We start from the raw sequence: 15,147 nt of genomic DNA on the forward strand, positions 1-15,147 counted from the left end.
TAACAGATACAGAAAGAGTGTAATGCCTTGTCTTATACTTGATTTTAGTGGAAAAGCTTTATGTTTCTCTCAGTTTAATTTGATATTAGCTACAGGCTTGCTGTATATTACTTTTGTTATGTTAAGGTATGTGCCTTGTAGCCCTGATCTTTCAAAGACATTCATCATGAAGAGGTGTTGGATTCTGCCAAAGCAGCATCTAATGAGATGACCATGTTTGTTTATTATTTTTTCTTTTAGTTTGTTTATATGGTAGTTTACATTGACAAATTTACATATGTTGAACCAGTCCTGCATCTCTGGGATGAAGCATACTTGATTATGGTAAATAATGTTTTTGATGTGTTCTTCAGTTTGTGAATATTTCTAATTAATTAATTAATTAATTTTTTATTTATTACAGCTTATTCACTTTGCATCCCAGCTGTAGCCCCCTCCCTCAGCCCCTCTCAATTCTGCCCTCCCTCCTTGTTCTTCCCCCATGCGCCTTCCCAAGTCCATTGATAGTGAAGGTCCTCCTCCCCTTCCATCTGACCCTATCAGGTCTATCAGGTATGGCTGTATTGTTGTCCTCTGTGGCCTGGTAAGGCTGAACTCCCCCCAGGGGGAGGTGGTCAAAGAGCCAGCCACTGAGTTCATGTCAGAGACAGTCCCTGTTCCCATTACTAGGGAACCCACTTGGACACTGAGCTTCCATGGGCTACATCTGTGCAGAAGTTGTAGGTTATCTCTATGTGTGGCCCTTGTTTGGAGTACCCATCTCAGAAAAGACCACTGGGCCCAAATATTTTGGTTCTGTTGCTTTCTTCTAGAGCTCCTGTCCCCTCTGGGTCTTTCTTCTCCCCGTTCTTTCATAAGATTCCCTGTAATCTGCCCAAAGTTTAGCTATGAATCTCAACATCTGCTTCAATACCCTGCTGGATTTGTGAATATATTATTGAGTATTTTCCCCTCAAAGTACAGAAAAGAAATTTGTCTAAAATTCTCTTTATTTGTTGAATCTTTGCATGGTTTGCATATCAGGGTGACTATAGCCTTGCAAACTGAATTTGGCAATGTTCTTTTTTTTATTTTGTGGAATAATCTCAGGAGCATTAATATTAGGTCTTCTTTAAAGTTTGGTAGAATTCTGCACTAAAACCACATGGTCCTGGATTTTTTTTTTTCATTTTTTGGTTTGAAGACTTTTAATGACAGTATCTATATCCTTAGGGGTGATAGGTCTCTTCAAAAATACGGAACGCTTCCTAAGTTTGGGTGTCATCCTTGCAGAGGGGCCATGCTACTCTTCTCTGTATTTTTCCAATTTTGGTATATAAGTTGCCAATGTGACCATGATGAATGGGATTTTAAAGCAGTTTCTTAACTGGTGGGTAATAGACCCTGCCTGCTACTACCACTTATGTTTGATTTTAAAGTAAAAGCAAGCATAATTTGGTACCCTGAAAAGTTTGATTAGATGATACAATTTTTCTTTTTCATTGTAGACTTATTCCTAGCCTCCGTCAATCTCTGCTCTTCATGATTACAGTTTTACCCCTGAGCTGTTTATATTTTGTAGTCCAAATATGTCATTGCTGTTTAACACAATTATACAAAAATATTCATCTATCAGACTTTCTTTTGGTGCATTCATAAAGCACCATGGTAAGTTTGCATCAGTGAAATACGACACTTGCTTTGTAATGATGAGGACTTGAATTCAATTCCTGGAACCTATGTAAAGTTAGGAGAGAATAAATCCCATAAAGTAATCATGCCATCTCCACATAAGTGCCATGAAATGCAACCTGACCCCCTAAACATACCCGGGAAACACCAATAAAGTTAAAGTTGTTTAAAGAAATGAAACATGGACATATGAAACATGAACTGTAGGGAAAAATAGCCTACATTTTCTTCTTCTGTAATATGTGTAACTTATAATAAAAATTTGTTATCCAGAACATAAATTAAATAAACATGAGACAACAATAAACTTCAGAGTATATAACTTACAGTCTTCTTCAAATACATTTTAATCTAACTATAAATCATGAAACTGATTAAAGATGGGTACACTACCTAGAAGAAGCAACTAACTCTTAAAATACAGAAAACTAAAATGCGTCCTTTTTGCAGCTTTTCAGATGAAGGACCACAGCACAGCCAATGGCTTCTTCTCCTCACCTTCAAATTCACCTAGGTTCACACAGTTTTGTTTTGTTTTTAAATGAAAACCCATAATATAAAACAGTTACCAACTAGAATTCATTAGTTTGTATTGATGAGTGTTTTTTGAGTATTTTCAAAATGTTTTGCCCCATGAAATATGAATCTCAGTTTTAGTGCGCCCCTAAAGAATAGGAAAGTCTGGTGATGACAGAAACAGAAGTGTACAAGTATCTATTTTGAAAAATGTAATGACATGGAAAAATTACAAATTTATGGGCTTATTTACACCTATCCCTCTATTCTCATAGGTAATATTTATATGTCTACATTCATTTTTAACTTTTTCATTTACTGATTTAAAAATACAAAATAGTAAAATTAGAAAGCTTAAATAATTTTAAAAATATTTGTTATATCAACTATGAAATATTTCATAATTCTTAAAGTACATTTTAAACATGATTTTAGTAATGATTGTCCTGTTATCTCTCTTTTACATTCTGTGGCATTTAGGGAGCAGATTCCATGCTACTTTAGCCCTGGGCATAGAATAACTATTTTTGTGTCTTCCTTATTTCTAAGTGGTGTTTACAATTGGCTCAGATCTATATAATTTTTATTGTGGAATGCGACAGGTGGAATTTCCCAAGCCTCTTTTTTTACAGTATTTACCATTTCTATAATGCAACTCACCATAGTAATTAAATGCTCATAGATTATCGTTAGTGTAGGTTCTAGGTGGTTACTGGAGGAGTTTCTGAGCATTCCTCATCACGTTTCTGACGAGTGAACTATTCCAACTATTGTGCTGAATTTGTGTGTATCCTCACACCCGGTTTTCTCACCGTAGTTGCATTTGGTTTGTGGACTTCACAGACGGTAGGTGCCATGGGAAAGGCTCCGTATATACTTTTGTCAATTAATCCTTATGACAACATTGCCACGGAAGCTATAATTATAAGAAATGAAACTCAGAGTACGTAGGACATTTGTTCAAACATAGATAATTAATAAAAATAAAGAATTTTGAATGTATGTCTCTATATATGCATCCATCCCTGTATGTATAGGTATACAATTCAGTTTATGAACAGAATGATTTACTTGCATGCAAAGTGTGTTCCAATATAGATATTTTTGGTTATCAGGGTTTACCTATATAAACTGGAACAGATTAATGATTTTTACGTCTTTTTCCTCTTGCACACAACTCTTATAACAATCTCATCCAAATTTTTACACACAAAGCTGTAGAAACTTTTTCTTTTACATTTCCCCTTCTGTTTAATCCCAATTCAAAGTTGGGAGGTGAGATGAGAGAGTGAGAGACTGGGTGGAGAGGAAGAAGGGAAAGCTCTGACCAGGAAGTAAAATAAATAAATAATTTCATTAAAGAAAAAATAAAGAATGGTTAAATAACTGACAGTAATCCCATTCTCACTTTGGTATTGTAGGAAGAAGTCCAACAGCACTTCAAGCGTATGTATTCCCAGATAACCCCGACTAAGCATTCAAAGTAAAAATTACTCACTCAACACTGATACAATGTACAGATGTCTTACAAGAGAGTGTGAAAAAGAGAAGCCAGTTGGTTTCAAGTGTGCAGTTTGTTGGTACTTCAAAAATGTAGAAACTGGTAGTACTTGCAAAACAAAGTCTTAAGAGAGATAAAACTTTGACCATAAAGACCCAAATAGTGTATACACTAAAATTAACATATATTGCAACTAATAAAACCAGGCCAATTATGTAACATGTCTTATTACAGATTTAACATGTTTTAGATATGAAATCTTTATAAAATAGATTATTTAGAAAATCATCTGCATATTGATGACAATGACAAAAGATTGTGTTTAGCACATACTGATGATGTCTTACAGTTATCACGCTAGAACTGAGAGGGATACATTAATTTATTGTTTTATCCTTCAAACTGCTCTCTGTTAACTTGATCGGTCAGCTATGTCATCAGTGAAACCAAGAGGTTATAATGAGCAAATTATTTTTCACACTATAAAGTTCCAGTTAAGTTATCATATTAATATAATTTATACATAATTTAATATAATTTTAATATAATTTGCCATCATTTCAGAATAACAACATATACAACTATACAATCATTCATGCATGAAAAGCTTTTGCATATTGAGAAAACAAAAGAGATTGCAGTTAAACATATGTTTTGAACACCAGTACAGTTTTCTGAATGTCAAGTCAAAATATAATCGTTGATTTCACATGTACATTAAAACATGGAAAATTACTCAGAAATACTACTTAATAACAGTACCTTATTTATTACTCTTATTTTTATTTAGGGGTGATTCTTCTTAGCTACATATAAAGATTCAAATATTGGAGTAAAGATGAAGGATGTCTCTTGTTAACAAAATGCTGAACAATGAATTATCTCTTGATGGCTCAAGTATGCAGCAATTATTTAGTGCTCATAGATTCAGAGGGTGGAAGTTTCTGGACACAGTCTGGTCATATGATGTTTTTCTCCAAGCTGGGCACATGATATTTTGCTCTCTCTTGTGAGGAAGCTGACTTTGGCCAGCTGATAAAATCCGTGAGTGGACTTTGAGGAGAAGTCTACTCCTATACAGAAGCTTAGGCAGAATGAGACACTCTTTTTGGATCAACATCGCTGTGCTGATCTTTGTGTTTTGACACTGGACTTCACAGAAAGAAGTGTTCCAGAGAGCTTCTCCAGGAAATCCAGCTTGGTCTTGTAGCTTTTGCTGACTTCGTTTTGCTACTCCATGTTGGCTTTTCAACTGGACTGCTGGTATCCTGACGACTGTGTCTAGTAATCCTCTAACAATCTATCGACTAATCAGCAGGAAGCTGATAAAAGAGGTCTACAGTCCTTTTCCCTATTAATCTCCTACCTAAAGTTGTTGGAGGGGAGTTTGGAAGGGAGGTAAGGGTGCTTTAGAACCCTAAATAAAGTAGGTTTGGTGAAAAATCTAAGCACAATGTTTGGAAACTTCACTTCTAATGTTCTATGGAAAGACTCCATATATGTTCTACTAAAATCTAGACAATGGTCAGAACTCAGGACTGAAAAGATTCATGGACAAACCTGCTCAGGGGATTTTGAAGATGAGTAGACTTAATCTCTGTGTAATCATATGTTTATGCATAATGTAACAAGTGAACAGTAACACATGCCATTAAAGCTAAAAAAAAAAAAAAAAAAAGGAAGTGTCCCAGAAGGAACAGAAGAGAAAACAGTATGCTTTAGGACAGAAATGGAAGGACAATATCACCTGGTACCAATGTGAAGAAATTGATGTTAAGGAATAAATGACATGTTTCACTTTTAAAGAATCTGGCTATATTCCAAGGGTTGTTTGAGTTATTTCTGTCTGTCTAGAAATTACTAAAATGGCTACTAACGTTTCCATCTTCTTTTCTTTTAAGAACTAGAAAATTCTATAAGTAGAAGTTGATCATACAATTGTATCTTTTCCCACTACTGAGGAAGAAAAAGCATCTTACTGATGGAACTGTGTTTTGCTACTTATAGTTAAACTCCTAAAGTGTATCTTTTCCTCTTTTTCCTCCCTTTTCACTTTTCTATTCACCTGAATCAGACATCCTTCTTCATCTCTACAGTTGCCATTACAAGGTAAGAAATATACTGACATAATAGTTTATTTCCTCCCTTAATGTATTTGAGAAACACGTTCTTTGTTATCTCTTCCTTCCTTGTTTGAAACACTACATTTCTTGGTGTTCAGGATTCTAAACTCTGCACCATACGCTATGATCACTTCAACTGCTGATTCATTTTCACTTAGACAGAAGTCTAAAGCCTGGAGAAGGTGACAGTCTAGAGTCATTTGAGAAAAGGAAATCTTAATTGAAAAAAATGTCCCCTTCAAATTGCCTTATAGGCAGACCTATGACGATTTTTCTTGATCGATATAAAAGTGCCCAGCCCACTTTGGGTGGTGTGATCCCTGTATGGCCCAAAAGTACATAAAAAAAAAGCTAAATTGAGGAGTTTAGAAGGAGCCAACCAAAAAACAGCCTTCTCCCATGGTGTCTTCTTCAGTGTCAGGCTTATGCCTTGAGTTTCTGCTGCAACTTTTCTTCATGACATACTCTCAGCTGTAAGGTGAAAAATACTTTTCACTCCCCAAGTTGCTTTTGGTCATGATCTGTATGACAACAACAGAAAGAAAATTAATACAGCTGTGGTAGGAGAACGAGAACCAGTCTATATTGTTAATATAGCACCTGACATATATAAACCAGCAATGAGGAATGTATTTGTTATGATTAATGCCAATGGCATTACCACCATCTGTCAATAACTTTTCTTGATTGAATTTGCTCTTGTAATTACTTAAAAAGAATAAAAAGAGATAATGTTACAGAGTTAAGGTGTCTTCTGTGAAGAAAAGGCCATAGGAGAAGCTCAGCCCCTAAAAATAGCAAAGCTAAGGATAATGCTGAAGAGCTGTGGACTCTATCATGGTGTATCATATAGGCCTTAGTCACAAGAGAGGAACACTTTTGTCTCTATTCTTTTCAAAGTCACATATCTTTATATAGGTAACTTAATGCTTATTTATGTAAATTAAGGAACAATTATACATATGATTTCTGATGGAAATAATTTTTCAAATATATCAAACGTTAAAAGCATTTAAAAACAGTATTCAATCCATTTCTGAAATTAAAATCTGTGTGATGCATAATAAAATGATTCAGCATTTTTGGAAATGGACTTGTCATTCTGTACAATGAACTTAAATTGTTGACTCTTTCCATGCCCCTGACACTTGAAACGTAAGACTCCGGATACTAAAATAACCTAATACACGAGGAAATCTAAATAGCTACTTTATGGTTTTCACCTATAATATAATATTTCCATTTTACACAGATGATATGACAATATGAAAATAATGGATGAATAATTAAATGTTATTTATAAAATATTATAAATCTTTAGCATCATTACATACATAATTATGTAGTAATGTATAACTATAATGGTTTTAAATGTCAAATTCAAAATCCCTGTAGGCATAAAGATTCTATCCATATATAAACAAAATAATAAATTGGAAATGTTCCCTTTTCTGCTTCAATATTTTGTGAAATTGTATCTTAATATTTACCAGTTTATTTTCAATTTTTAAAAGTTTTGCTTCACTATTCTGGGTTACAATGAGTAAATGATCTTTATTTCTTTTTATTAAAAAGGTTCAGATCTCATCTGCTTCTATTTTTGGTTGGAAGAAAGTGTTTAAGAGGACATACTGCTTAACAGGTAACACCCAGGAGTTTCCAGCTAGATCAAAACTGGCTTTGTAATGAAAAATAAAATAAAAAGACCTTAACATAAAACCAGACACACTAAATCTGTTAGAAGAAAAAGTGGGGAAGAGCCTTGAATTCATTAGCACAGGAGACTACTTCCTGAACAGAACAACAACAGCTTAAGCTCTAAGATCAACAATTAATAAATGGGACCTCTAGAAACTGAAAAGCTTCTGTAAAGCAAAGAACACTATCAATAGAACAAAATGACAACCTACAGACTGGGAAAAGTTCTTCACAAACCCTATATATGACAGAGGGCTAATATCCAGAATATATAAAGAACTCAAGAAATTAGACAGCAACAAACTAAACAATCCAATTAAAAAAATGGGGTACAGCTGGATCTTGATGTAGCACTATTCTTTTTTTTTCTCTTTTAAAATCAATTTAATATTTTCCTTACATTTTTAATTGTCTGAGAAAGCACCAGAATGATTTCCAATGAATATAGAAATTGTGGTACATTTACATAATGGACTAATACTCAGCAATTAAAAACAAGGAAATCATGAAATTTGCAGGCAAATGGTGGGAACTAGAAAAGATCATCCTGAGTGAGGTATCCCAGAAGCAGAAAGACACACATGGTATATACTCATTTATAAGTGGAGATTACACATATAATATAGGATAATCATACTAAAGTCCATACACCCTAAGGAAGCCAAACAAGAAGGACCCTGGGTAAGATGCTCAGTCTTCATTCAGAAAGGCAAACGGGTCGGACATCAGAAAAAGAACAGGGTACAGGACAGGAGCCTATCACAGAGGCCTTCTGAAGGACTCCACCTAGCAGGGTATCAAAACATATGCTGAGACTCATAGCCAGACTTTGGGCAGAGTACAGGGAATCTTATGAAAGAAGGGGAGACAGAGAGACCTGGAGTGAACAGGGGCTCCACTAGGAGAACAACAGAACCAAAAAAATCTGGGCACAGGGGTCTTTTCTGAGACTGATACTCCAACCATGGACCATTTATGGAGATAATCTAGAACTTTTGCACAGATGTAGCCCATGGCAGTTCAGTGTCCAAGTGGGTTCCATAGTAATGGGAACAGGGACTGTCTCTGACATGAACTCATGGACTGGCTCTTTGATCACCTCCACCTGAATGAGGAAGAGCCTTACCAGTCCACAGAGGAAGACAAAGAAGCCAGGCCTGATGAGACCTGATAGACTAGGGTCAGATGGAAGGGGAGGAGGACCTCCCCTATCACTGGACTGGGGGAAGAACATAGAAGAAGAGGGATTGGGAGGGGATGGGGAAGGGGGTTACAGCTGTGATTCAAAGTGAATAAACTGTAATTAATAAAAATTAAAATAATTAAACATTGGGGTACAGAGCTAAGCAGAGAATTCTCAACAGAGAAATATTGAATGGCAGAGAAACACTTAAAGAAATACTCAACATCCTTAGTCATCAGGGAGATACAAATCAAAACAACTCTGAGATTCCATCTTACACCTATCAGAATGGCTAAGATCAAAAATTCAAGTGACAACACATGCAGAAGAGCATGTGGAGAAAGGGAACCTCATCCATTGCTGGTGGGGATGCAAACTTGTACAACCACCTGGAAATCAATCTCGTGCTTTCTCAGAAAACTATGAATAGTGCTAACTCAAGATCCAGCTATACCACTTCTGGGCATATACCCAAAAGATGCCTCAACATTCAACAAGGATGTTGGCTCAACTATGTTCATAGCACCTTTATTTGTAGTGGGCAGAATCTGGAAACAACCTAGATGTCCCTCAACAAAGGAATGGACACAGAAATTGTGGCACATTTATGCAATGGAATACTACTCAGATTTTAAAAACAAGGAAATCATAAAATTTGCAGGAAAGTGGATGGAACTAGAAAAGATCATCTTGAGTGAGATAACCCAGAACCAGAAAGACACACATGGTATATGCTCACTTATAAGTAGATATTAGCTGTATAATATAGGATAGCCTTACAAAAATCTAGAGACCTAAAGAAGCTAAACAACAAGGAAGACCCTAGGGAAGATTCCTAATCTCATTCAGGCAAACAAGATAGACACCAGAAACTGTGGAAGGAGGGAATAGGATGGGAGCCTATTCTAGTGTGTCCTCTGAAAGGCTCCACCCAAGAGGAGATTGAAGCAGATGCTGAGACTTACAACCTAACTTTGGGAAGATCACAGGGAGTCTTATGGAAGAAGGAGGGATAGAAGGACACAGAGGGGACTGGAGCCTCACAAAGAGACCAATGAAGCTAAAAAAAATTTGAGCCCAGGTGGTCCTGCAGAGACTAATGCACCAACTAAGGACCATGCATGGTGAGGATCTAGACACCCTGCTCAGATGTAGCCTAATGGCGGCTCTATCTCCATTTGGGTTCCCAAGTAAGGGGAGCAGGGGCTGCCTTTGTCATGAACTCAGTTGCCTGTTCTTTGTCACTTGCTTCTGGTAATTTAGGTAATTTAGGTCACAGAGGAAGAAGATCCAGGCAGTCCTGATGATACTTGATAAACTAGAGGTAGATGGCAGAGGAGGAGAACTCCCTCTTTCAGTGGACTAGGGGAAGGGGATAGGGGCAAGAGGGAGTGATATATAATTGGGATATATAATGAATAAATTGTAAAAAGTTTAAAAATAAAACAATAAAAAAGAAAAATAAAATAAAAATAATTTCTCGGATTTCATCCTCTCAGCTTTTAGAAAATCAATAAGACTCCCAATACACCCACAAAACATGTTTCCACTCAATGATGTGATAGTGAATCAATACATGCAACAAAATTTTTTTTATGGGAGAAGAAACTTACACTGTATTAAATGTAGCTGTTCGGTCATAGTCCACAGTACATTTTAAATATGTCTGGACAGAAGGTGAGCTGGATCCAACAGGTTTATTTGCTCCTTTTTAAAATGTATTTCTACACTCTAACTAGCAGTGTTTTTAAAGCAAAGACTCATGACGAAACCTTTGGCAGAATACAGGGAATCATAAGAAAGAAGGGGAGTTAGTCTGATGGGGAAAGGATAGGAGCTCCACAAGGACCAAATATATCTGGGCACAGGGTCTTTTCTGAGACTGACATTCAACCAAGGACCATGTATGGATATAACCTAGAACCTCCACTCAGATGTAGCCTGTGGTAGCTCAGTAACCAATTGGTTTCCCAAAGTGAGGGGAACAAGGACTATTTCTAACAGGAACTCAATGACTGGCTCTTTGGTCTCCCCACCCCCGATGGGAGGAGCAGTCCTGTTAGGCCACAGAGGAGGGCTTTGCAGCCAGTCCTGAAGATACCTGATAAAACAGGATCAGATGAATGGGGAGGAGGTCCCCCCCTATCAGTGGACTTGGAAAGGGGCACGGTGGAGATGAGGGAGGGAGGGAGGGGCTGGGAGGGAATGAGGGATCGGGACACAGCTGGGATACAGAGTTAATAAAATGTAACTGATAAAAAAAATAATAATAATAAAAAATAAATAAATAAAATGTATTTCTTGTGGCTGGAACTGTGAACATATCAAAGCACAGTATTTTAAAATTCCTTATCTAAAGTTATGTAATTGATTTGTTGGGACCTACATCTTTTCCCCTCCTTTCCTTAAGATATTGCCTTGAATTATACTTGGCATAAATAATAAATCGATGTGAGTGTTCTTCCAGAACCGGTTCCTTTCAGTTCTTGGCAGGATCACATTGATGGCTCCTCACTGGATGATAGTGAATGTACAGGATGCAGTATGTAGCTTTTCTGACTATTGAACCTAAAGTTAAAACAGCTGACTCACCAACACTGTAACCCAATTTTAACTGACCCACTTTTATTTTGGAGTCAAGTAATCTTCATAGTTTGTTTTTGTTTTGATTGCATCACTATTTAGCAAAAGCATGCTCACTATGTAGAAAAGGGTAGAAATTTTATATAAAACATACCGAAGCAACCAAAACTGTTTTCTTAAAAAAAGAAAAAAACCCTCACCAAGAAATCCAATTTAAAAATGGGGTTCAGAGGTAAGCAGATAATTACCAATAGAGGAAAACCAAATGGTAGAGAAACACTTAAAGAAATGCTTAATGTCCTTACTCATCAGGGAAATGCAAATCAAAACAACCCTGAGATTTCACCTTACACCCACCAGAATGGCTAAGATCAAAACTCAAAGGACAACACAGGCTAGAGAAGATGTGAAGAAAGGGGATTCCTCCTCCATTGCTGCTGGGAATGTAAACTTGTACAACCACTTTGGAAATGAAACTGACACTTTCTAAGAAAACTAGGAATAGTGCTACCTCAAGATTCAACTATACCACTCCTAGACATATATCCAAAGGGTGTTCAACTCTACAACAAGGACATTTGCTCAACCGTGTTCATAACAGCTTTATTCATAATAGCCAGAAGCTGGAATGAACTCAGATGTCCCTTAGTTGAGGAATGTATACAGAAATTGTGGTACATTTACACAATGGAATACTACTCAGCAATTAAAAACAAGGAAATCATGACATTTGCAGGTGAATGGTGGGAATTAGACAAGATCTTGGGGAAGGTAACCCAGAAGCAGAAAGACACACATGGTATATACTCACTCATAAGTGGTTATTAGACATATAGTATAGGATAAACATACTAAAATCTATATTCCTAAAGAAGCTAAACAACAAGGAAGACCCTAGGGAAGATTCGTAATCCTTATTCAGAAGGGAAACATGATAGACATTGCAAGCAGGAGAAGACAGGGAACAGGATAAGAGCATACCACAGATGGCCTCTGAAAGACTCCACTGATTAAGGTATCAAAGCAGAGGAGGCTGAGACTCGTAGCCAAACTTTGCAGAGAATGCATGGAATTTTATGAAAGAAGGGGAAGATAGAAAGACTTGGAGGGAACAGGAGCTTCCAAAGGAGACCAATAGAGCCAAAAACCTGGGACCTAGGGGCCCTGCAGAGTCTGATACCCCAACCAAGGACCATGTATGGAGAGGAGCTAAAACCCCCTCTCAGATGTAGCCCATAGACTCAGTCTCCAAGTGGGTTACCTAGTAAGAGGAACAGGGCCTGTCTCTGATATGAACTCAGTGGCTGGCTCTTTGATCACCTCCCCATGACAGAGGTGCAGCCTCATCAGACCACAGAGGAAGACAATGCAGCCAGTCTTGATGAGACCTGGCAGGCTAGGGTCAGATAGAAGGGGAAGAGGTCCTCCCATATCAGTGGGCTAGTGGAGGGGCATAGGGGGAGAAGAGAGAGGCAGGGTGTGATTGTGAAGAGACAAAAGAGGGGGCCACAGCTGGGATACAAAGTGAATACACTGTAATAAATAATAATAATTAATAAAAAGGGAAAAAGCTATTAAAGAACATTGCATAGTAAAATAGTTTTATCATATTAATTACAAATGCTTTTATGTCTTCTCATAGTTGTACATTAAAATCTCTACTTATGTTTAAAGAAGGTAACAGATGACTAAGGTTAAATGACATCTTGAGAGTAGGGCGCTAGTATTGTGGGAATATTGTCCTTACTTGGAAATTATGCACACTCAAGAAAATAATTATAAGTCAGAAAAAAATATCAGAAGCTGCTGTCTGACAACCAAGAAGACATGCCTTGTCAAAACTGACACAGCTTGACCTTGATTCTTTATCTTTAAGAACTGCAAGAAAACTTTTTTTGTTGTTTTTATGCCACTAGATCTGTGCTATTTTATTATAGCCATCCTACCTGAGTAGTTAATGTCAGACTCATCATTTAGCTTACTTACATGGAATACTAAATAACTATTCAATCCATTAAAAATTACTTTTTTATGTGTTTTTTATTTTATTAATTACACTTTATTCATTTTGTATCCCCCCCATAAACCCCTCCCTCCTCCCCTCCCAATCCCACCCTCCCTCCCCTTTCTGCATACATGCCACTAGCAAATTGTTCTCTACATGTGTCACTGCATTTACTGAACAAATATGTATGGTTTATTTACTCTGTTAAAATCAATAATCTTGAAGACCCCATTTAGGGGGGGTCAATGACATTTCCCCTCTCATCTTGGTTAAAAGAAGTGTTTTTTTTTTGTTGTTTTTTTTTGTTTGTTTGTTTGTTTTTTACATCCCCTATGACTATAATCATTGGGTTGACCTTGACAGTGGACATGCTAATTATGGAGCTATTCTGAATTATTTGGAATGCTGTTGTTGCTTGGTTAAAACAATGAATGATTAAATATTGGGTTTAACATTTTTCTTACAGCTATAACCAAATAAATCCATCCATCCATCAATCAGTAAATAAATAAATAAATAAATAAATAAACAAATCCAACAAAAGCACCTTAAGAAATTGTGGAAGTGCTTTGGCTCACAGTTTGAGAGTATAGTCCATCATGGTATGGAAGGCGTGGCTGAGGAGTCAAGCAATTGGGCACTGGGTGTGTGGTTTCCTTAATCCTCTGTTACTTCCTCTCTTCCTCCCTTTCTTTTTTCCTTTCATCCTTCCTTCCTCCCTCCCTCATCCCCTCCTTTCCTCTCTTCTTCCTTCCTTCCCTCTTTTCCTCACTCACTCCTTCACCCCTCTCTCACTTTCTCTTTCTGGGATGCAGGCCTATGGACTGCAACTGTTCATGTTGATTGCTCACTGACTTCCCACCTTAATTAAGTTTTTCTGGAAACAGTGTCATGTGCATGACCCTATGGTCTTCTCTGAGGTGACTTTAAATTCTTTCAAATTAACAAGATTAACAATTGCAAACATGTTATCCAAAATGGGAACATATGTTCAAATTTTAGGTGAACTTCAATCATCTCCATACATAAACATTACTACTTTAAAAGCCAGGGCATCTTTACAGACAAGAAACAGAACAGAAGACAAAAAGGCTTAAGATGTTTTTAATTTCTTGGGAGCAGTGTGGACAAAGCACACAGAAATTCAAAGTTTAGAAGAAATGCAATTGAATCCAATCGTACATTGTAGAATGAGCAGAACATAAGCTCTAAAAACTGATAAGGTTGTGGCCCGCATTGACTTAATGCTTAGCGGGATGAGATTATTCAGAGATAACAAAGCAGTGAAGACCTAAGCTGAGCCATCTGTGGACTAGAACTGTCAATATTTGATCTTGTTCTGACCTTTGCAGTCCAATGGGTCAAGGAGGAGTAATCTAAACGTATAAGTCGTAGGGAAAAGACATAAAGAAGCAAAGCCCAGCAAACAGAATAGCAACCAAAAGTACAGAATTGTCTCTGCAATACACGTCAAAATATACTGTTTAACATGTTTGTGCAGAATTTTCTCTACAGATATATGTTAAAATATCTAAAAATAAAAGAGCTAATTAAAAATTTCAACAAGTCAATTTACTTAATAACTTTGCTAGTTTAGATCTTTACATAACTAAAAACTACTATAAAGATAAAATGATTTGAGAAAGTACATACAACATTTGTACAGATAAGAGGAAGGGTGTTATTTTAAAAATATCTTACATGTGTAAAAGTACCACAATTTCTGTATCCATTCTTCAGATGAAGAACTTCTGGGTTGTTTTCAGATTCTAGCTATAATGAATAAAGCTGCAATGAACATAGTTGAGCAAATGTCTTTGTTGTATGGTTGAACATCGTTTGGATATAAGCCCAGGAGTGGTATAGC

The 15,147-nt window shown here is 36.7% G+C and overlaps 1 non-coding gene across 1 annotated transcript; it reads right to left on the reverse strand.

The window, feature by feature from the left end:
* Positions 1-1,229: 1,229 nt before the first annotated feature.
* LOC132651091 (U6 spliceosomal RNA) lies at positions 1,230-1,336 on the reverse strand. The gene has a single exon (XR_009588985.1). It is a non-coding gene; the product is annotated as a U6 spliceosomal RNA (small nuclear RNA).
* Positions 1,337-15,147: the final 13,811 nt, after the last annotated feature.

The sequence above is a fragment of the Meriones unguiculatus genome, chromosome 1 (assembly GCF_030254825.1).
Source record: "Meriones unguiculatus strain TT.TT164.6M chromosome 1, Bangor_MerUng_6.1, whole genome shotgun sequence".
In the NCBI taxonomy this organism is placed as follows: Eukaryota; Metazoa; Chordata; class Mammalia; order Rodentia; family Muridae; genus Meriones; species Meriones unguiculatus.